The sequence below is a fragment of the Bos mutus genome, chromosome 8, assembly GCF_027580195.1.
Source record: "Bos mutus isolate GX-2022 chromosome 8, NWIPB_WYAK_1.1, whole genome shotgun sequence".
NCBI classification, from domain to species: Eukaryota; Metazoa; Chordata; class Mammalia; order Artiodactyla; family Bovidae; genus Bos; species Bos mutus.
In genome coordinates, this window is record NC_091624.1 from 88428359 (window position 1) to 88451258 (window position 22900).

Here is a 22900-nt window from a genome sequence, read left to right on the forward strand (position 1 = left end):
TGTTTAAATTTACTGACAGTTTTCCAAAGTGCTTGCACCAATTTACATTCGTACCAGCAGAGTTAGAGTTTCAATTGTTCCACATACCTGTCAACACTTTATTGTCTTTCTTAATTTTAGCCATTCTGGTGAGCGTGTAGAGGAATTACATTGTGGTTTAATTTGCATTTCCCTAAAGACTAATGAGATTAGGCACTTTCATATGTTTGTTGTACATACTGGATACTCATGGAGTGTTAGTTCAGGTCTTCTATCCACTTTTACTACTGGGTTGGCTGCCTTTTCTGTATTTTGATTTGGCCGAGTCCTTCATATGTTCTAGATACAAGTGCATGGGCAGAAGTTTGTAATCTATTCGATACAAATATGATATATACACATGAAAAAGTTCTCAGTTCAGTTCAGTCGTTCAGCCGTGTCCGACTCTTTGCGACCCCATGAATCCAGCACGCCAGGCCTCCCTGTCCATCACCAACTCCCGGAGTTTACCCAAACTCAGGTCCATCAAGTCAGTGATCCATCCAGCCATCTCATCCTCTGTCGTCCCCTTCTCCTCCTGCCCTCAATCCCTCCCAGCATCAGAGTCTTTTCCAATGAGTCAACTCTTCGCATGAGGTGGCCAAAGTACTGCAGTTTCAGCTTTAGCATCACTCCTTCCAAAGAACACCCAGGACTGATCTCCTTTAGAATGGACTGGTTGGATCTCCTTGCAGTCCAAGGGACTCTCGAGAGTCTTCTCCAATACCACAGTTCAAAAGCATCAATTCTTCAGTGCTCAACTTTCTTCACAGTCCAACTCTCACATCTATACGTGACTACTGGAAAAACCATAGCCTTGACTAGATGGACCTTTGTTGGCAAAGTAATGTCTCTGTTTTTCAATATGCTATCTAGGTTGGTCATAACTTTCCTTTCAAGGAGTAAGCATCTTTTAATTTCATGGCTGTAATCACCATCTGCGGTGATTTTGGAGCCCAGAAAAATAAAGTCTGACACTGTTTCCACTGTTTCCCCATCTATTTCCCATGAAGTGATGGGACCAGATGCCATGATCTTCGTTTTCTGAATGTTGAGCTTTAAGCCAACTTTTTCACTCTCCACTTTCACCTTTATCAAGAGGCTTTTTAGTTCCTCTTCACTTTCTGCCGTAAGGGTGGTGTCATCTCCATATCTGAGGTTATTGATATTTCTCCGGCAATCTTGATTCCAGCTTGTGCTTCTTCCAGCCCAGCGTTTCTCATGATGTACTCTGCATATAAGTTAAATAAGCAGGGTGACAATATACAGCCTTGACGTACTCCTTTTCCTATTTGGAACCAGTCTGTTCTACTTATAAAGTCTATGACTTTTTCACTAAAGATCCTACATCTCAACAACCAAATCTATTTTAAGATTTAGTTTCCACAATCGTAGCTCTTGAAAAACAGTAATTCGATTAGAACACCGGAAGTTTCAGAATTTCCTATAGGTACTGCTCACCTTCTAACATAATGTATTTCAGAAAATGTGCTCAAACTGAATATCCAAGAGTTGAATCTGAAAAGTCCAACAACAGACCTGTTGAAGTGTCACAATTCTAAAACACCTTTAATTCAGAATGACATCATTTTGGAACATCTTTGGGTGAGGAAAAAAAACATTAAATGAACACATCTGTAAAGGAACACATTTATTGTAAGATCTGAATTTGATAAAAGAGACAAGTGGTACACCTTAGAATCAAAGACGCAGAGTAAATGTTATAAGAAATGATCTATTCCCAGTGCAATAGAAGTTTATTAAAATCCCTAATTATCACACTCACATTTTTAGAAACAATCTTCAACAAAACAGTTTCAGCATTCAGTACATGTTCATTAATTGTGTTCTTTTACTTCATCATTAAACACAGCTTAAATCTAATGAGCATCTAATTGAGGTTAAAGACCCATCCTAATGATTTCCATCTTTATTTCAAAAACATTATTATAGGCTACACTACTGTGTATGTGTATATATAAACAAAAACACACATGTGTTCACAAACACACAAACCTTTCTGTGATTTCAACTTATTTTTATAAAATGGGGTAATGCAATTAAGGATTTAATGGATTACACAAATATATAGTGCTGTGTAGAGAGAGAGAGCAGGCCACCAAAACCCAACTGTACACGGAAAGCAGCCACATTAGTCTCCGCCGCCGACTGCTGTAACAACCAACCACAAACTTGGTGGTTTAAAACACACATTTAACCTCTCACAGTTCTAGAGGCCAGAATTCCAAAAGCAGTGTCTCTGAGAATAAATTAGACATCAGTCAGGATGCACTCTCTCCGGAGACGCCAGGGGAGAATCTGCTTCTCGCCTCTTCCAGCTTCTGGTGGTTGCAGGCATTCCCTGACTTGTGGCCCCACCACTCCCACCCTTGCCTTCATCTTCACAGTGTCTCCTCAGTATGTCTGTCGCATTTCCCTCTTCTTTCCTCATCTTAAGATCTTAATCAAATTTACAAAATACTCCTTTTCCATATAAGGTAAGATTGACAGATGCTAGGGACTAGGACTCAGACAAATCTCCAGACCACATTCAGGCCTATTACAGCACCCTGCTGTAGGGTTGTTTAAAGTACTCATCAGTTTGTATGTCAAAGTCCAAACTGTAGGAACGGGTAATGCAGGAAATTTCAACCCATACGGCATGAAAGTTCAGGGTGCAGTGAAATACGATGTCCAGAAAAATCAGACGGCCAGTGTCACACTATAAATATCCATTACAAATAAGTCCCTGGCACAAGGTTATCAACTCTGGCTAAATATTAAATCAGCAGGGAACATTTACAATTACTGATTTTACAATTACTGATGCTAGGGCCCCACCTGAGATCACTAAAATTAGAATCTGGAGGTACAGCCCAGATTTGGGGATTTTTGTTTACTTGCTCTTTTTTTCAGAGAAGGCAATGGCACCCCACTCCAGTACTCTTGCCTGGAAAATCCCCCGGGCGGAGGAGCCTGGTAGGCTGCAGCCCATGGGGTCGCTAAGAGTCGGACATGACTGAGCGACTTCACTTTCACTTTTCACTTTCCTGCATTGGAGAAGGAAATGGCAACCCACTCCAGTGTTCTTGCCTGGAGAATCCCAGGGACAGGGGAGCCTGAGGGGCTGCCATCTTTGGGGTCACACAGAGTCGGACATGACTGAAGTGACTTAGCAGCAGCAGCAGCAGCTCTTTTTTTAAACTCAGGTGATTCGAATGTGCAGCCAAGATTGAAAAACCACCATCTCCAGCAGAAAAAAACAAATAAGATGGAAAACTTAATTATACAGGGAAAGATTTGTTTGTTTTTACAACGAATTTAATGGAACCACATTTTCTCCTTAGGGAAAAAGAGTATCTTTAATAATCATATTCTTAATTTAATTTGAAAATATGTTGAGATCTTAAGTTCTAAAAACTTAGATTTGTAACTCTTTTAGCCAAATTAGAATATGTGAACAGGAGGCCAACTGAGAAACTACGAAGTTTAATTACAAGGAACCTCAAGTTTGTTCACTTAATTGACACAGCTTTAACAGGCTCTGAAGGTAAAGAGTCTGCCTGTAATGCAGGAGACCTGGGTTCCAGCTCTAGGTCAGGAAGGTCTCCTGGAGAAGGGAATGACTACCCACTCCAGTATTCTTGCCTGGGGAATTCCATGGAAATAGGAGCCTGGCAGTCACAGTTCACAGGGCTGGAAAGAGTCAGACATGACAGAGCAATTAACCCTTAACAGTATTAAGCACTGCTAGCCTAGAACAGGAGAAGGCGATGGCACCCCACTCCAGTACTCTTGCCTGGAAAACCCCATGGACAGAGGAGCCTGGTAGGCTGCAGTCCATGGGATCGCGAAGAGTCGGACACGACTGAGCGACTTCACTTTCACTTTTCACTTTCATGCATTGGAGAAGGAAATGGCAACCCACTCCATTGTTCTTGCCTGGAGAATCCCAGGGATGGGGGAGCCTGGTGGGCTGCCATCTATGGGGTCATACAGAGTCGGACACGACTGAAGCAACTTAGCAGCAGCAGCAGCCTAGAACAAGCAACTCATGGAAATATTCATGTTACATTGAGGTTATTTTAGAATTATGCCTACTGTTTCATGATTTTATTTTTATATAGAAAACCATTACCAAGGCATGGGAAATGACAGTCAAAACTCAAAAGATGATAAACCAAATTTCCTATCACCCAGGTTAATTATCCAAACTGAGGATTTTATATTCGTATCTCTGACTCCTCTTCCTTCTTTCTGCAACTGCTCTTTTATCCAACTACCTAGGGGTTTTACTGCACCTTCATGACACAGAAACAAAGGAAACTCAAAGTCAGTTGATTCTACTTCTAAATGTATATTTTTTTAAATGCTTCTTATTAGAAAAGGGGAAACCTATATATGTCAAAGGTTGAACAACAATGTTACTGTTTGTTAACTCTGCTTAGAAATATCTTTATTGCTGATCAATATGATAAGTAACTACAAAGCCAGCAAAAAAAAAAAACAAAACACAGTACCTCAATATACGGAGTTCACAGATATAGCAGGATCAGATCAGGAAGCAATAAAAAGGCCTAATCTACTGTTACCCCTATTTGCCATTATATAAATAAAAAATTACCAAGATGAGAACATACATGTTTTAATATGAAAACTATAAGAAAGAGTCACTACACTTTTGAATTGAGATATACATTTCATTTTTATACAATGAAAAAGCACTTCAAAGTCCCTTAGGAAATATTCTACCCAACTCACCTGTCAAATTTTCCAGAGCTTAAACAGGCCAAGATACAAAGGTTAAGGTGTAGTTCCTAGCTGACATAAAGGGGAATTTATCCAACAACTTTCAAAATCTGAAAAATATTCTTCAAAAAATCACACCTATTTTTCACATTCTGTTTCCTGGTAAGTATCTTTACAAAAACAATTACTGAATACAAACTGGTATTTGGTCTGCCACAATCTGAAAGTCTTTTGTAAACTGCCTATACATTTTAGATGAATTATGAATTATATCTTTCATTTACAACATACTTCTTTGTATCCAAATTTATTTTAATAACCTACTTATATTCTTTGATACCTCTTGTTTTCCCCTCAAAAAGAAAAATCCAAGAATAGCCTAGTTTTGCTGTTGGCTTTCACCATGACAGAGCAACCATTGTTTTCTCCTCTCTGTCCATTGCACAGTTGCTTTTTCAAATACATTTTCCTTTCAACTCTGTATTCATTTTGTTTTCTTTTTATCTTTTTTAAAGCACTGCTTGTCTTTATTTTAATTCTTTGTCACGTACTTAATTAGGATTTCATCTTGGTGGCGGCCACTCTAATTCTATAGACTCCTCATTGAGAAGCAGGTTTTGCTTCTCATTTATCTTCCCCTAAACTTTTTTCTTTTTTCTCATTTTCACTAGCGATTTTAATTACAATCAATTTCTAAGACAGGAAGTATGACATGAAATGTGTCACTGCATTTTATATTAGACTAAGAAACTGTTGATTCCATGTCATTTCCAAAATATAAAAACTACAAAACTAGTTAAAAACAAATTTTAAAAATCTTTGAGGAAAAGGATGGCTTGATGTCTCCTCTCACATTTCCAGTAAGGCCTCTGAATCTTATCTGTTTTAACAATCTGTGTAATCTACTGATTTACAGTAAAGCTAAAAAAATCTCAATTTTAGTTTATACAAAATAACTAAAATATTTACAAATCATCCACTATTTGTTAATACAGTGATAAGCAGCAGTCCTCCATATCCCACAAAAATGACCAAATTAAATTAATCTCAAAGTTGTTTTCATAGCTGCATTAAATTATAGATTTGGTATTGGGCCCTAAATGTCATGATTTCAAGCAAAAGATTAAATCTTACAGCCTTCGTTTAATCTGTAAAATTAAGATATTCAAGCATATGATGAAGTCTCTGCAATAATCTAGAGAATATTGCTTGACCCTTGAAAAAGATTCACCAGCAGCACTTTAGAGAGTTTTTTGTTGCTGTTATTGTTGTAGATACACAGTATGGAAAACTTAGTAAATGTAGAAATCTATATAAAAGTTAAAATCATTCATTAACCTAACAACCAGGATGAACCAATGATAACATTTACAAACTAGAAAAAGACACCAACATGATATGTGTTCATAAATGTGAAAAATTAATACAGTTGCATCACATGGTATATAATTTGGGCCTACTTTTTCAACTTATATCATGAACTCTGTCCTCCATCACTAGAATACCTAAAAAAAATAGCATCTTAGTGGCTGAAATCTACTTCCAGAAAATTTAAGTTACTACACAAATGCAGTTTTTCAAAGGAGAAATATTTAGCAAATTTATTTGTGAAATTTTGTAAGACACGTTTTTGGAAAGCTCCTCTGGAGAGGAATTATTCCAACCCTTAAAAAGCAAATAAGATAAATAGCAATGGCAATGACGGGGAAAAAAAAATCTTCATTACAGATCCTTGTTTAGAGTCTTCCATGGCTAAAATAGTTGGGGAGAGATCCAACTGAAACACTGATCCTATGTTTCTGCTTCAGTCCTATATATACGCAACCAAACAACTTTAAGTTTAAAATTAGTTATGAATTGACAGAATCATGCGAAAAGTTCTGAGCTTCAGGAACACTACTCTTCATTTTTACCCAACCTTGTCCCACCTGGATGCATGGAAAATGAGTTTGAAATAAAAATTAAAAATATGCTGCTTTCTGCAGAGCCCTCGCAATAAGCACACAAAACCCACAAGCACTCACAAAACTAGAAGAAAAAAAAAATTGTTTAAAGCCAGCATTAACCATGATCTACACAAACAAGAAGGAGCATTCCAGAATGCAAATACTAAGTCTTCCACAGGCATGTAAACATTAGGAAAGATACTCAGCAACAGTTCATCAGGTCTAACCCCTGGGAGCTCTGGTGCCAAAGAGGCCAGAGCCTGCGATGCTTTTTTAGACATGATGGACCTTTAATAGAAACCAAGAGGAAGCAAGGGAATGTACATCCGAAAAAATCAATCAGAAAATATTCAAGTAATGAGAGACATAAGAGTTACTGAAAGAAAACTGCATTCGCTCAGCAGAAACAGACACTGCAAAGAACACATTTAAGGTTCCAATAGGTAGTGTGGGACGAGTGCTGAAGTGGCAAGGTCTGGGAGGAGATGTTCGCCACCATTAAGGAACATCCGAGAGACCTGAGGAGCTGATCATCTCAGCCCCCACCTGCTCCACATCCCAAAGACACCACCACATGTTCAAAACCTGTTCGATACTGGCAAATGTTAAAAACAGACAGAAGTGGGAGGATGCCAATCCAGACATAACTCAGCTAGAAATATCCATGCAAGGCAGAAATTTGGCCCAATGAGGTTGTCTTTGAATCCATCAAGAGGCAGACAGGGCTATGTGATTCTACTACTAAACAGGAGGTTGTAGCAATTCAGGGGAGAATGCCTCCAACTTACAAAGACCTTCTGCGCTTATTAAATATAAAAAAGCTTTTAAGAGTCCATCACAGGTATATTTCTGACTGTAATTCTTAAAAGGGGATTTTTTTTCCTAAATGTAGTCAAGCAGGCAAAAAGCCAATCAATCCATTAGAAAAATCAAAGAGAGAGAAAGCTATGCTTTGTCATTAATTCAGTCATGCAAAAAGCAATACTACAGGCATTCTTGTTTGTTTTTTAACTGGACAGAAGTGGATAAATGGATAACAGAACAGGAAGTGGACAATGCCTTTGTAATATTTATCCTACAACTGAGACAGAGCTCATACTTCTGCTTCACACCCCGTCTTCGGGCCTGAGCAAGTGTCCCAAGTTTCAGGGGCACATGTAAAGATAAAAGAAGAAAGCATGTTATCACGAAAAAGTTGTTTCTGACTCTAGACTTTGATGACTATCATTTAGGCAGAAAGAATACACTGCGTTTATCCAAATTTTTCCCTCAACCCCCTTAAGGTGAGAACTTCATAAAAACCACCATTGTTGTTGTTTTCAGTCACTCAATCATCTCTCACTCTTTGTGACCCCTTGGACTGCAGCACACCAGGCTTCCCTGTCCTTCACCATCTCCCAGAGCTTGCTTAAACTCATGTCCATTGAGTCAGTGATACCATCCAACCACTATGCTATGTTAAGTGGTAAATTTAATACGCTATATCCCTATGGTTCTTTCGTTATCAGTCTAATGAGCCATAACTGACCTAGAAGAAAAAGTTGAGTAAAGGAGAGGGTAAAACTATTGGCGAGGCAAAGAGACCCTACACCCTGGTTACACAACACTTTAATCAGATTCCCTCCCATTTAAATTCGTTCTTGAATGCTGATGAGTATTCCTGAAGGGTGATCTTTTGTATACAGAACTGTTAATAAAATCTACCACGTGCAATTTTTTGAATTACAAAATTATTTCATATGACAGCCAAGGCTATTTCTTTTCGGCTCCGGTATGTGACTCCTCCTGTAGGTAGTGACTGTTTAACTAGAAAAACAAAAACACTGCCAACAGGCACATACTGTGCAGAAAATATAAGTGCTACATTTATAGACAGGAGCAGCTTTGTAGAGCATCTAAGATCGGCAGCCCAAGTGAAGGACAACCATCTGGTTTTTCACTTATGACCAGGGTTTCTCAGCCACACAAACATCCAGGAGCATGAAACCTAGGTGTCTGTACTGCCCACTGTCAAGCTATCAATGGGAAGCCATTAAGTAGCCAATTACTTAAGGCCATATAGGAGGTATTCAACATAAGCATTCATGGACACTTACCTTTCAGTTAATGGCAGATATTTAAAAAAATTTACACATTCCAAAATGGCTTGGAGAAAACAGACAAGTATTCAATGTTATTACAGCTGGGCAAGAAACTGCTACAATTCAATCAATGTTTACTACCATAGAGGATTTGGAGAAGGCAATGGCAACCCACTCCAGTCTTCTTGCCTGGGAAATCCCATGGACAGAGGAACCTGGAGGGCTACAGTCCATGGGGTTGCCAAGAATTGGACATGACTTAGCGACTAAATAACAATAACTACAGAGGACTGGTGCTGTACACAGGTGTGCCTCCCTTGGTGCCAGAGATGTATACTACAAAAGTGAAAATATTCCATTTGTCTAATGGAAGGGGTGATGTGATTTTTAATGTAAAATGTAGAGAAAGATATGTGTAACATTCCTTTTGTACAAGAAATCTTAGAATCACTTTCTTATTCAAAGAACGCTTTTACTTCCCTACAGATGATCATCTCACCATTCATGAATATCTTGAATTATAAGCTCTAGTCCAAGATTTTCCTAATAAATGAACACTTAAGACTTTTCATTACTTACAGCTTAAAAAAAAAAAAAGGAATGAGGGAGGGTGAAGGAGTCCTGTCCCTCCTTGGTTCCAATGTGAACTTTCATCTGTTTATTTTTCAAATTTTGGAATAATTCAAATAAAGCAACACAAGCTATAAAAGTTCAATGTAATTAAAACACCAAGAAAATGAAATTTAAAAGCACTACCATTAAGTTTTAAAACTTAAGATCCTTCAGATGATTTATTGCAGTGTGAAAATAAAGTCTAAGTTGCAAAATTTATTTGACAGACACGGCATATTATAAGCACTCCAATATCAAAGTGTCACCATGGTTTATGCTGTTCAAATACATTAATCTTCATCTTACCCTAGGTTTTACACATACATTAAAAAAACTAATTACAAGCCCGAAGACAAATGATAAACTACACAGCAACATTTGTAATATCCCTTAATATAAATGTAATGTTCATATAATCATTAAAAGATTTGGAAACCTCCTGATCTAAGACTGTATAATCTCCTGTTACACCATCTGGGTGTTAAGAGTTCTCAATGACAGAAATAATGTGTGCCCGATTTGTTCATTATTTCTGGTGGAACTAGAAAGGCTGGTCACCTCCGAACCCAAGAATTTAGCAAGTGTTCTAGTTTTTAATATTCAGAGTAATAAAACACACACTTATATAGCACTTAGTATGTGCCAGGCACTGTATTTAATTCACTTTGCCCTCTGAATGTTCCTGTGAGAATTTCTGAACATTCCTGTTCAGAGCTTCTAACATTAACTTCATTTTATAGATGAGGAAACTAAAACAAATATGCAAAAAACAATTATTTGCCCAAAATTTACAGCTAAAATTCAAACCTGGCAATCTAGCTCCAAAGTCTTAATCTTTTTTACCACATTTCTACCGTACAGCATATCAAACAATCCCAACCATCCTCCCTGTCTTCCCACCTCCATCTGAAGATCAGGAATACCCGAGAAGGCAAGCATTCCTAACTAAATTTACACCATCTGCCATCCCTTTGGATAAGTAGATTCACATACCTACATTGTTCTAAACATGTTTGAGGTAAAAGGGAAAAAGAGAAAATACAAATTCCCTTATTCTTCTGGGAAAGAGATACTGGATACAAAAAATGCAGCAAGTTATAAATTATAAAGAATTAGAGAAGGTATTATCAATAGAGTTTTCTAAACAGTCCTACTGAGATCCTTAAAAACATGAAAAAAACTCAATGCTTTTTAAAAATCACTCTAATGAGATCATCAAAACAGTATGGTGCTGGCATAATGACAGACATACAGACCAATGGAATGGGTACATGGTCAAATAATCTTTGACAAGGAGCAAAGACTACTCAATGAGAAAAAAGACTCTGTAACAAATGGTGTTGGGAAAACTAGATATCCATATGCAAAAGAAAGAAGTTGGACTGTTAACTTACATCCTACACGAATATTAACTCAAAATGAATTAAAGACCTAAATGTAATACCTGAAAGTATAAAACTCCTAAAAGAAAATGTGGGCAGGGGCAAAGCCTCATGATACTGAATTTGACAAGGATTTCTTAAATATGACACCAAAAAAGCACAGGTAACACAAGAGAAAAAGACACAAATGCACTATATCAAAATTTAAAACTTCTTCACAACAAAGGAAACAATCAAAAGAGTGAAAAGGCAATCTATGAAATGGGAAAAAATATTTGCAAACCATGCATCTGATAAGGAGTTAATATCTAGAATATACAAAGAACTCCAACAGCTCAATAACAAACAAATATCCTGATTTAAAAATGGATAAAGGGTTTGAATAGACATTTTTCAAAAAAGATATATAAATGACCAAGAAACATATGACAAGATGGTCAACATCACTAATCACCAGAGAAATGTATATCAAAACCACAATAAGACATCATCTTATACCTGTCAGAATGGCCACTATCAGAAACAAAGAAAGTAATAAATATTGATGAAGATGAGAAATTGGAACCTTTGTATACACTATTGATGGGAATATAAATTGGTTCAGCCACTATAGAAAACAGTATAGGTGTTCCTCAAAAAATTAAAATAGAACTTCTGTATGCTAGTATCCCACTTAGGGTATATATCTGCTGCTGCTGCTAAGTCGCCTCAGTCGTGTCCGACTCTGTGCGACCCCAGAGACGGCAGCCCACCAGGCTCCCCCGTCCCTGGGATTCTCCAGGCAAGAACACTGGAGTGGGTGGCCATTTCCTTCTCCAATGCATGAAAGTGAAAAGTGAAAGTGAAGTCGCTCAATCGTGTCCGACTCTTAGCGACCCCATGGACTGCAGCCTACCAGGCTCCTCCATCCATGGGATTTTCCAGGCAAGAGTACTGGAGTGGGGTGCCATTGCCTTCTCCGGGGTATATATATAAAAGAACTGAAAAAAGGATCTTGAAGAGATATTTGCATAGCTGTGTGACTTCCAGCATTACTCATAATAACTAAGTAGGACTTCCCTGATGGCTCAGACAGTAAAGAATCCACCTGCGATGTGGGAGACCTGGGTTCGATCCCTGGGTTAGGAAGATTCCCTGGAGGAGGGCATGGCAACCCACTCCAGTATTCTTGCCTGGAGAATCCCCATGGCCAGAGGAGCCTGGTGGGTTACAGTCCATAGGATCCCAAAGAGTCATACACAAGCGAGCGACTAAGTACACAGAGCAACATGAATGTACATGGATGGTGAATGGATACAGAAAACACAGTATATTCATACATTAGAAGAGTATTCAGCCTTAAAAAAAAGAAAGAAACCCTGTCCTATGCTACAGCATGGATGAAGCTCCAGCACACTGTGCTAAGTGAAATAAGCTAATCATAGGAAGACAAATACTCCACGATTACACTTATATGAGGTAGTTATGTGAGTAGTCAAATCTGCTCCGGGAAACAAAGTTGAATGGTGGTTGCCATGGGTTGGGGGGAGGGGGGAAGTTGTTAGGTGAGTGCAGAACTTTGGTCATGCAGGTTCTGGAGATTGGCTGCACAGTGTACATACATGTGGTTGACAATATTTCACTGTAAACTGGAAATGGTTGGGAGGGCATATTTTGTTATATATATTTTTGTGGCCAAAAGCAGGAATATACAACAGGAATATATTACTTATACCTAAAATCTTATTTAACGACCTCATGTTTTAGTCATGCATCTTTAACCCTATTAGATTTAAATCAACCGCAGCAGCAAATCTACTTGTAAGACACTCATTTGAAATCATACAAGGGTTCAGGGTTGAGATTGTTTTTCATATTCAATAAACATTAACCTCATCATTTTATTTCCAGATGATTTTTATTTCTCATGAACTCTTCCAGAACATGATCTCCCAAAACACAGGAACATCTGAGTATGTTAAAAAGCTTCCAAAGACACAGATAGGGGGAAACAACCTAATACAGCGCTGCCCAATAGAAAAAGAACATGAACAACACATGCAATTGAACATTCTCTAGTAGCCACATTTTTTTAAAAAAAGTAAAGATATTTTTGAAATTAATATTAAAAATTATTGTGGCATTTTACATCCTTTCATTCATACTAAGTCTTTAGAATCTAGTGTATACTTTACACTTACAGCACATCTCAATTTAGATGCTAAATGTTCACTGGCATCTACTTGACAAGTATCTAGGTTTCAAAAAATTTACAGCTGAAAAAGTAGATTCACACACCCAAGTTGTTTTAAACATACTTACAGTTTTCTAATAACTTGAATGAAATCTGATTTAAATTGTAATGTAATTAAAATTCAGTAACATTTAAAATGCAATTTTTCACCCTGAGACACATTTCAGGGGCTCAACAAACACCAGGAGTTAGTGACTACCAAACTGCACGGCAAGCGTTTCTAACAGGAACATGAAAAGGCATCAGTTTCTTCTGTCTTCATTCTCCTTTAGTCCTACAACATTCATTTATGATGACTCTCAAGGTATCTAATTGGTGCAGTCCCAGATTAGCCAAGAAGTTCCTTCTCCCCAAGGAAGCTGTTTTTGTTTTTCTGGAAAGCAGTCAGCATTTGATGCTTGAAAAATAGGAAATGAAAAAAGTGTAAGTCATCCAGGGCGAGTGCTAAATGCAGATTAGATTTTACATCCCATTGGTGTGCTTATGGTAAATGAATTTTCATTGTAATAGTTAATTGTTGGAAACACCAGAGGTAAAATGTGCTTGCCCTAATTACGTGAAATTGCCCTAACATCCATTTGGAATGGTCCTTATAAGAGTAAGAGCCAAAAGAAGCCACCCCCTAAAAAGGGAACCCTTCTACACTGTCGCGGAGAATGTAAATTGGTACAGCCACTATGGAAAACAGTATGGAGATTCTTTAAAAAACTAAGAATAGAGTTACCATTTGGTCCTGCAATTTCACTCCTGGACATATACCTGGAAAAGACAAAAACTCTTTAACTCGAAAAGAAACATGTACCCCAGTATTCATGGCAACACTATTTACACTAGCCAAGACATGGAGGCAACCTAAATGTCCATCAACATATGAATGGACAAAGAATGGATACACACACACACAATGGAATGTTACTCAGCCTTAAAAAAAAGAATAAAATAATGCCATTTGCAGCAACCTGGATGGACCTGGAGATGGTCATCATTAGAGGAGAAGGAAATGGCAACCCACTCCAGTGTTCTTGCCTGGAGAATCGCAGGGACGGGGCGGGCCAGGTGGGCTGCCGTCTATGGGGTCGCACAGAGTCCGACACGACTGAAGCGACTTAGCAGCAGGAGGAGTGAAGTAAGTCAGACAAAGACAAATATCCTATCACTTATATGTGAGATTTTAAAAAATGACACAAATGAACTTATTTACGAAATAGAAATGAGTCACAGACATAGAAAATAAACTTACGGTTACCAAAGAGGAAAGATAGGGGAGGATAAATTAGAAGTTTAGAATTAACAGATACATACTACTATTTGTAAAAGATGAACAACAAGGACCTACTGGATACAGCACAGGGGGCGATAGTCAATATCTTGCAATAACCTAACCTATATAGAAAAGAATCTGAAAAAGAATATACACAAATATATATAATTGAATCACTGTGCCACACACCTGAAACTAACACACCATCGTAAATTAACTTATTTCAATTTTTTTTTTAATAAAAAAAAGTCATCCTCTGTCTCAAGTACAATCTTTCCTGGGAATTCTGGGCAGCAGGGTGATAAAAGGGCAGCAAAGAGCTGCAAAGGAGGAAACTATTCACGTGAATGTCTTTGAAAGTTACTCATGAACAGTATTCTTTGTTGGGAACCTCAATCTGCTCAGACTGACCAACATACTCATTTTACTCAAAGACATTAACAAAAATGATAAAATTAAACAAGGTGTTACAAGTACAGCCTTCCTTGGACAAGGCATAAATCACTCAAATCACCCATAAATGATGAGAGCCTCCTTGGAAGCTTCCCAAAAGAGAAAAGGCAACAAGTTATAATGTGTGTGCATCCAAACACTGGACTGAAAGATAGAACAGGCTTTGCTTTCTCTACCAAGAAACAGCATTTCCGTTACCACGTTAAAAACATGGTTTATAGCAGCCATGACTAACTCTTAAAGAGTAATAATAATAGTAATAACAACAATAGCTAACATATGTGTGTCACGCTGTGCCAGGAATTGTTCTAAGCCTACATTACATATTTCACATATATTGTTGAATCTGCACTCTGACTCTATAAATATTTTATAACCCCTACTTCGAAGATGAGGAAAGTCAGGAAAGTACAGTTAAATGAACAGAGGTCACACGGGTGATTGGCAGAACAACACCTGAGATTTGAACCCCAACAGTCTGACTCCACAGGACATACTGTAACCACTACAATGTACAGCCAAGACTGTAGCATTCACCGTGGCTGGTTTGAGAAGAACGTAAGACCACTAACTACCCAGACCCTCAAACCCCAACCTGATAAATGATACTTCTCCCAACCTCACCGCCCAAAGATGCCCAGTGATCTTTCCACTGTGATCTTTGTCTCTTTTCTTAGCACACATAGGTAGGAAATCTAGTTCCAGAACATTGTCAATATAATCACATTAGGGAATTTCTACCCCCTCTGCCCTAAATACAATCACATTAGGGAATTTCTACCCATTTTGCCCTCTCCAACCCCAGGGATTTCATATAGTTGAATGTTGATCAAAACAGAAATCTTGTGGCTTACCAGTGATGGACAGGAACCTGTGAACCAGGTCCTTGCTCCCAATATGATAAACTCCAAACCACTTTGAGTTATGGGTGCATGAAGCATGCACTGAAATCTTACCTACAATGTGAAAACTCACAATTCCACTTTAGACAACATTTCTAATCCCATACTGTTATATATATAGGGCTGATAATGAATTGCAAACTGTTTCAAGTCTCACTCCTCTTATTTGCCCTAAATGCTCAAAGCACTTTATGAGGGAGGTGGCTTATAAATAATAAGGAGACACCCAAGTGGAAGAAAGAGGAGAAAAAAGAACCTAGATATGCAGCCCTTCCTAAATCAGAGACAGGTATTTACCCATGTTCTACTCTGCGTGTTTCTATTGAGTTGGCCAAAAAGTTCATTTGGGTTTTTCCCTTTAACCACCTTACAGAAAAAACTTTTTGGTCATCAAAGAAACTTTTTGGTCAATGCAATATATAATTCACCTTTTTCCTCCATTTAGATTTCTTCCTTACTGCCACTGGTATGTATCTATATCTATATAGATATATAGTATATGTAATATATATAAAGAAATCATACATACATACATGTGTGTATATGTATACACACATATACATATGTATGTATCTATATAGATATATGTGTGTATGTGTATACACACATATATGTATGTATGATTTCTTTATATATATTACATATATCTATATAGATATAGATATATGTGATATATCTATATTACATATGTGATATATATCATATATTTGATTTCTTTACTATGTTGCTGCTGCTGCTGCTAAGTTGCTTCAGTCGTGTCCGACTCTGTGCGACCCCATAGACTGCCGCGCATCAGGCTCCCCTGTCCCTGGGATTCTCCAGGCAAGAACACTGGAGCAGGCTGCCATTTCCTTCTCCAATGCATTAAAGTGAAAAGTGAAAGTGAAGTTGCTCAGTCGTGTCCGACTCTTAGCGACCCCATGGACTGCAGCCTACCAGGCTCCTCCGTCCACAGGATTTTCCAGGCAAGAGTAGTGGAGTGGGGTGCCATTGCCTTCTCCGCTTTACTATGTTAAAGCTTGTTTAATATATTTAAGTCTTCTTTAAATGACTAATACTATTGAAGAAAAAAAGTACTATGAAAATTTAACAGGTAAAGAAACATAACCAACATTTTGGCTAAAATTTCCAAATGGTCTTTGCAGCCAACAGACATGAAGGTAAAGTACAACACCCCCAATTCTTGAATTTATTCTTGGGCCCCCCAAGAATAATACCATACCTGGTCTAACTTCTAAGGTACGCCCATACTTGATAATTGAATGAGCTTCTTCTTACAGCCTATCCAACTCTATTCTACAAAGGAAAGACTGCTTTTAAAGTACTCTACTCAATCCCCCCCTCAGCCTCCTGCCCCAAAGGTGATATTTCCCTTTTTCATTCCCTTTCAGTAAATTATTACTTGGAACGGCATTCCTTGGGAAAAGTCCAGAGGAAATATGTTCTAATTAAAGGAATTTACCAAACATTCTGAGCCCTATAAATTCTCCTGATTGGTCATGAAGTTAACAACCATCCTTCCCTGTGATATTTTCAATTCAAAAACAAACCCAAAGCAACCTTCAAAGCTAAAAAGTGCTGAAATTCCAGAATCTGAAAACAACTTGCTTAGTGACCAAGATGGTACCGTTTCTGAGTTCAGTATTCAACATGGAGTCAATTATACTAAAATCAACTTTTCATAAACTCCCAGTGATAATATATACAAACTATTTACCTGCTGCTGCTGCTAAGTCGCTTCAGTCATGACTCTGTGCGACCCCATAGAGGGCAGCCCACCAGGCTCCCCCGTCCCTGGGATTTACCTGGAGGCCCCCAAATACAAATTCTATGAAAGGAAGCAAACCACATATTTATTACAAGCTCTATGTTAACAGAATTTGATATCATTTTTATTGAGCATTAATAACATACCCTATGAAGACGGTAATATTGCCTGAGATTTATATAGAGTCATTTTTATAGCCTCTTGAAATTAATGTTAATTGTTATGTCTATACTCAGTCCCCATCCCCGTATGTGCACATACACACACACACACAACTGCTCTGATAAAATCAACAATTACACCTGCTTCCCTTTCTCAATTGCCAAGTCATCAGATCCACCCACCCAGGTGCCCTTATGACTGTAAAGTTTATGGATTACTTATTTCTCATGCTTTTCTCCTGACACACTGTAACCAGTTTCCTTTTAGAACTCTGATCAGTTCTCAGAAGTTTATTGGGGGAGGATAGTAAGCAACAGAAACAAAGACGTTTTAAGATTTTTCTTTATTACTTGGAGGCTTGTTTGCGAAGAACTTTACAGTCATATCAGAGCCTTCTTACAACACTCTAGAAAAGGCAGCATTCTTAATCCTATTTAACGCAGAAAAAATAAGGTTAAGCAAGTTGCAGAAGGCCACCCAGTAGATCCAAGGTAGAGTGCACATACCATGTAGCAAGTGCCACCTTTAAAAAAATGATCCTTTTAATTTCCTAAGCTACCAAAATTTTAATTTATTTTTAATTATGGCTGACATCACTCACATGAGACACAGTAACCTTTATCATTACCACCACCTTGTTACCTCTGGCACCACTACCAGCTAAGACTCTAGTTGGTAAGACATCTCCCTGACGAGTTTTTATGGGTGTTAAAAGGGTAACAAATAGAGATTTTGAGAGTGAAGGGGATGAGAACAGAACCTAGAAGGTCAATAACTGGTACGACATCAAGGATAAGCTTTGATTTTCTGATCAACTGTTGTTTTTAAGGTCCCCAACACTCCACCGTGGCACTCTTCTCAAGTAATATATTAATGTATACACTGGGCAATACTGCAATTTGTTATCCAAATAAGCCTTAATTTACTTGAAAAATAATTTTAATAGAAAGTTTAAGAAGCCAAATTCAAGACTGCAGTATTTAGTTTAAAAAAAAAATCACATAGAATCTTTTTCTCCCCTGGCAAGATCCCAAAGACAAACCAGTTTTAGTCATGAGCCTCATAAGACTACATCCTAAATGTTATTATAGGTTTATTAAAAAGCCTATGATGAAAAATAAAGTTTTTTTAACACAAAAATTGAAAAACACACACTAAAACACTTTTTCTAATAAGGATATTCTTTGCATTAGATATCCAGAAAGTACCAGAGAAAATCTGAGAATCTGACTTTTTATTATGAGTCAGTTATGGGTGTTTATTCTTCACCACCAGAGGTCAGAATCCAGAAGGAAGTCCTTGCTTTATGGTCACACTTTTATACTTTAACTCCATGCATGAATCTCAGAGAAGTTTTAAATGTAGCTTCAAACAAAAAAGCCCTCAATTCTCAACACTAATATAAATCTGTAGAAAACAGGTTCATCAAGGAAAAAGAGACAGGTTATTTTTGGTTATTTCTTCTTCCAAAATAATTAGAGGCACTTACATTCATATCCACAAAGAGGCTGCAGTCCTTGTCTTTGCACATACCTCATTCACAACAAAGGACAGGGAGCCATATACTGGGCATGGTTTTAGGTGCCCTGAACACACTAAATCAGAATCTTCATCCATTCTCCTGAAGTCCGCCAACGTCAGCTGGTCTCAACTCATCCCTGAAGTGAAGTCGCTCAGTCGTGTCCGACTCTTTGCGACCCCATGGACAGAGGAGCCCACCGGGCTCCTCCGTCCATGGGATTCTCCAGGCAAGAATACTGGAGTAGGTTGCCATTTCCTTCTCCAGGGGATCTTCCCGACCCAGGGATTGAACCCAGGTGTCCCACATTGCAGGCAGACGCTTTAACCTCTGAGCCACCAGGGAAGCCCCAACTCATCCCTAACACTCAACAAATACTGAATGCCTACTAGGTCAGCTTCAATGCTTTGCATCAACATTTTGCTTATACATATAGAATATTGCTCATTTTCTTGCCTCAGTCTTAGAACAGGTTTTATCCCTCACCTACGATTGAATACTCAACTCCAAATATTAATGTCAGTATTCACTGGGTCTTTCTCAATGAAGCTGGTCAAATTACTTGAACTTTTAAACACTCTTATCTTACAGATCTAGAACACAGGAAACAAACTGGAGCCTGAATGTGTAACTAAGTTTTCAGAACTACATTAGATGCTTTCCTAACTTCTTGAAGGCAGGAAACAGTATATATTTTTTAAATTTACAAAATGCAAATACAGACATTCACAACACTTCTAGCAAGGAAAATGTCTCTAGAATACTAAATAACTAAGTTACATGAATTTTTAAAAATTGTTATCACAAATCTTTGAATCAAGTATTTTTCTTTAAACAAAAGCAAATTAATTATAACAGCCCAGTAGCTTTCTATATCCTTGAAAATGATGATACCTTTCCTATAAAAATTTTCCTTTTCTTCTCTGTTCAATTCCAAACACTGCTTTTTCAAACTAAATAAATTTCACATCTATGATTTTTAACTAGCATCACACTCTCTGCCTAACATTTTTCATACAACTCCTCATTAAGGAGACATTAATGATTTCAATCAGACCAATTTCACTTCCTTACCCCAAAATTTAATTTCCTGTACAGTATTGCTTTCATTTCACCTTTGGAAAAAAAAAATCTTAGTTCACAATTTTTTAAAGACCTCTGTTTTCTATTTAAGAAAATTCATAGCCTGGCTGAATATAAATGAATTCAAGTTGTTACAAGTTCTGTTACCACTCTCTGACAGAGGAAAGCTGCTAGTACACTTATAAAACCAGTCCCACATTCAAGCAACCGTCCTTTAAAACTCTTTTATAAATTACTGAACACCAAAGATGGGTGATAGGAATAAAATATGTTCACAGAACATTACAACAGACAACATTACATGCAATAGGAAAGAAAATCAATGAGAAAGATTCTTATTTATTGGGCAAAAACTCTGACAAGGGCACCTACTTTCCCTCTTTAATATACACAAGTGATGGTCTCCATATAGCAAATGCTTAAAGCTACTGAATACCTCCTGCATAACAATATACTTATCAGAAGCATTTTGTTTATTCCCCAATCCGGTTTGGTTCTGTTGAGTTTTTCGGGGTGGGGGAGGGGGGTCTGTGGTGGGGTGTGTGGTAACTATTTGCATTTGTAATCATAATGAAATAAAAGTGAAAAGTACTACCTTGAAAGAATGAAATGAGGGTGAAAAGCATTATTTTTTAAAAAAACCAAAGCAAATGCTTTTGCAAATACTCAGTGAAGGGGAGCATCTAAATTAATATCGGCCCCAACAACTTTGCCTCAGCTGGTAAAGAATTCACCTGCAATGCAGGATACCTGCGTTTGATCCCTGGGTTGGGAAGATGCCCTGGAGAAGGGAAAGACTACCCACTTCAGTATTCAGGCCTGGAGAATTCCAAGGGCTGTATAGTCCATAGGATCTCACAGAGTCGGACAAGACTGAGTGACTTTCACTTTCACTTTCCAACAACTTTGGGAAGAGAACTTGAGACTAGAAGTAAAAGAATAATTTTAATCTGCAAAGATTCTAACCTCAGATTACAGAAGTTCAAATTATTGCTTCATTTTTTAAATGAATGATGTATTAGTGTGTGGTTAACACAAGAGAAACCACACAGAAAAACCACTCAGAACCCCAATCAGTGGAGATATATATACAGACACTCGTTTTTTTTTAATGATCATTCCTCAGGATATTGGATAATAGGGTATATTTATGTTTTCAGTTAAAATGCCTAAGGTAAATGTATATATCTTAGTTACCCCTAACTAATTAACAAACTAGAGCTAGGCCTAGTAATAGGCTCATATCAAACTAAGGGTTTCAGGGAACGGAACAATGACAAGCTGGCCACATGACTGACCACCCTCCCCACTGTGGCCAGCCCAGTCTCTGCCAGCACTCCTGAAGCTCACGTAACGGACCCCACAAATTATCTTCTCAATCTAAACTTAAACTGGATTCTCCAGTTGATTTTCATGCTGGAAATAGCATTTTGGTGTAAAAACCAGTCTCCCATGTAAGTCTAAATGTATACAAGCACCCAAATGACACTTCTAGAAGCTAAAACTGAATTCTTGAACATGTAGAGCTGAGCAAATAAATTTAAACCTCACTAATACACTACATCCTACAACAATAGTCTTCAAACTGGGCTATGTTTACCCTTTAGGGTACACGAAAACTGTTCCAGAGGAAAGAAATCAATTTCTCCATCTTCAACTGCTTCAAATCCTCTGTCCCAAAAATGACATGGCTGGCAATGTCACCATTTCTTTCCTAAACTGCCCTTTCCTCGCTTGCTCAAGTAAGGACACTTCTCAGACATCTCACCAGGGATACAAAACTTTCAGGGCACCAGAGAGGAGAGCCACTTGATACAAGCGGGCCGGAGTGCAAAGAATCATGTAAGAAATAGCAGCGTCTACAGACAAGAAAGCAAATACTTCTTCAAGCCAGATTGCTTCAAACAAAACATGAGGATCCAAGCTTTGAGTCTTCAGCCAATTATTAAACCTAATTTTTGATGACAGATCATTGTGTGAGTTTTGCCATGTAACTTCAGAAAGTGTCCAAAGGATTGGCTGTCTTTGACATAATACTCCTCCCATTTTAATTTTTGGGAACAAGTTAGTCCCTGCATATGTTAAAAAGAAAGAGAGAGAGAGAGGAAGGAAGGAGAGGAAAAAAAAGAAAAGAAGTGATAACTAATCTTTTATCAGCTACTGAAATATGAATAACTTGTAAGAGATAAGTTTTAAAAGAGATATATTTTTACTTTTTATTTTTATTTATCATATATCAGAATTTGTAGTATAATCATGATATTTTCATCAACTCTGTTCTACTAACTATTGAAATGTTTAATCAACTACTTCTGGAGTGAGTAATTCTTACAGATACTAGACATTTTTAAAGTTTTTATACATTTTTATAACTATGACATGAAAATCAACAAAAGACTCTGAAACATAAACATGTATTACATTTGAATAAATGCTGGAGGAGAGAATAGGATAAAAAACAATTCAAGGTTAAGGGGGATAGATAAGTTTCCAATTTAAAAATCTGTTTTTGTTTTAATGAATGGTGGCTGGTATGAAAATGTTAGATTTATTCATCAACTACACTTAAGAGCACCATATAAAGAGCATAAATAAAAAGGTTTATTTTTAAATGTAAATTTTTATAACATGCCTAAAATTATCTTTTGATACAAACTGAACTTGTATCTGAACTTGTGAAAGTTGAGATATCAGTACAAATCTGAAGACCACAGAGCCACAGAACTAGTCT

General features: G+C 37.5%; 1 protein-coding gene and 1 long non-coding RNA gene across 3 annotated transcripts in view; both read right to left on the reverse strand.

Annotated features, from left to right (window-relative positions):
• The window catches only part of MLLT3 (MLLT3 super elongation complex subunit), a 289781-nt gene that overhangs the window by 202625 nt on the left and 64256 nt on the right, over nucleotides 1–22900 (reverse strand). The window lies entirely within an intron of this gene.
• Nucleotides 12673–19434, reverse strand: LOC138988918 (uncharacterized). Its single transcript, XR_011465185.1, has 4 exons — nucleotides 19057–19434; nucleotides 17355–17465; nucleotides 13746–13780; nucleotides 12673–13418 (listed from the first exon to the last, which is right to left on the reverse strand). It is a non-coding gene; the product is annotated as an uncharacterized lncRNA (long non-coding RNA).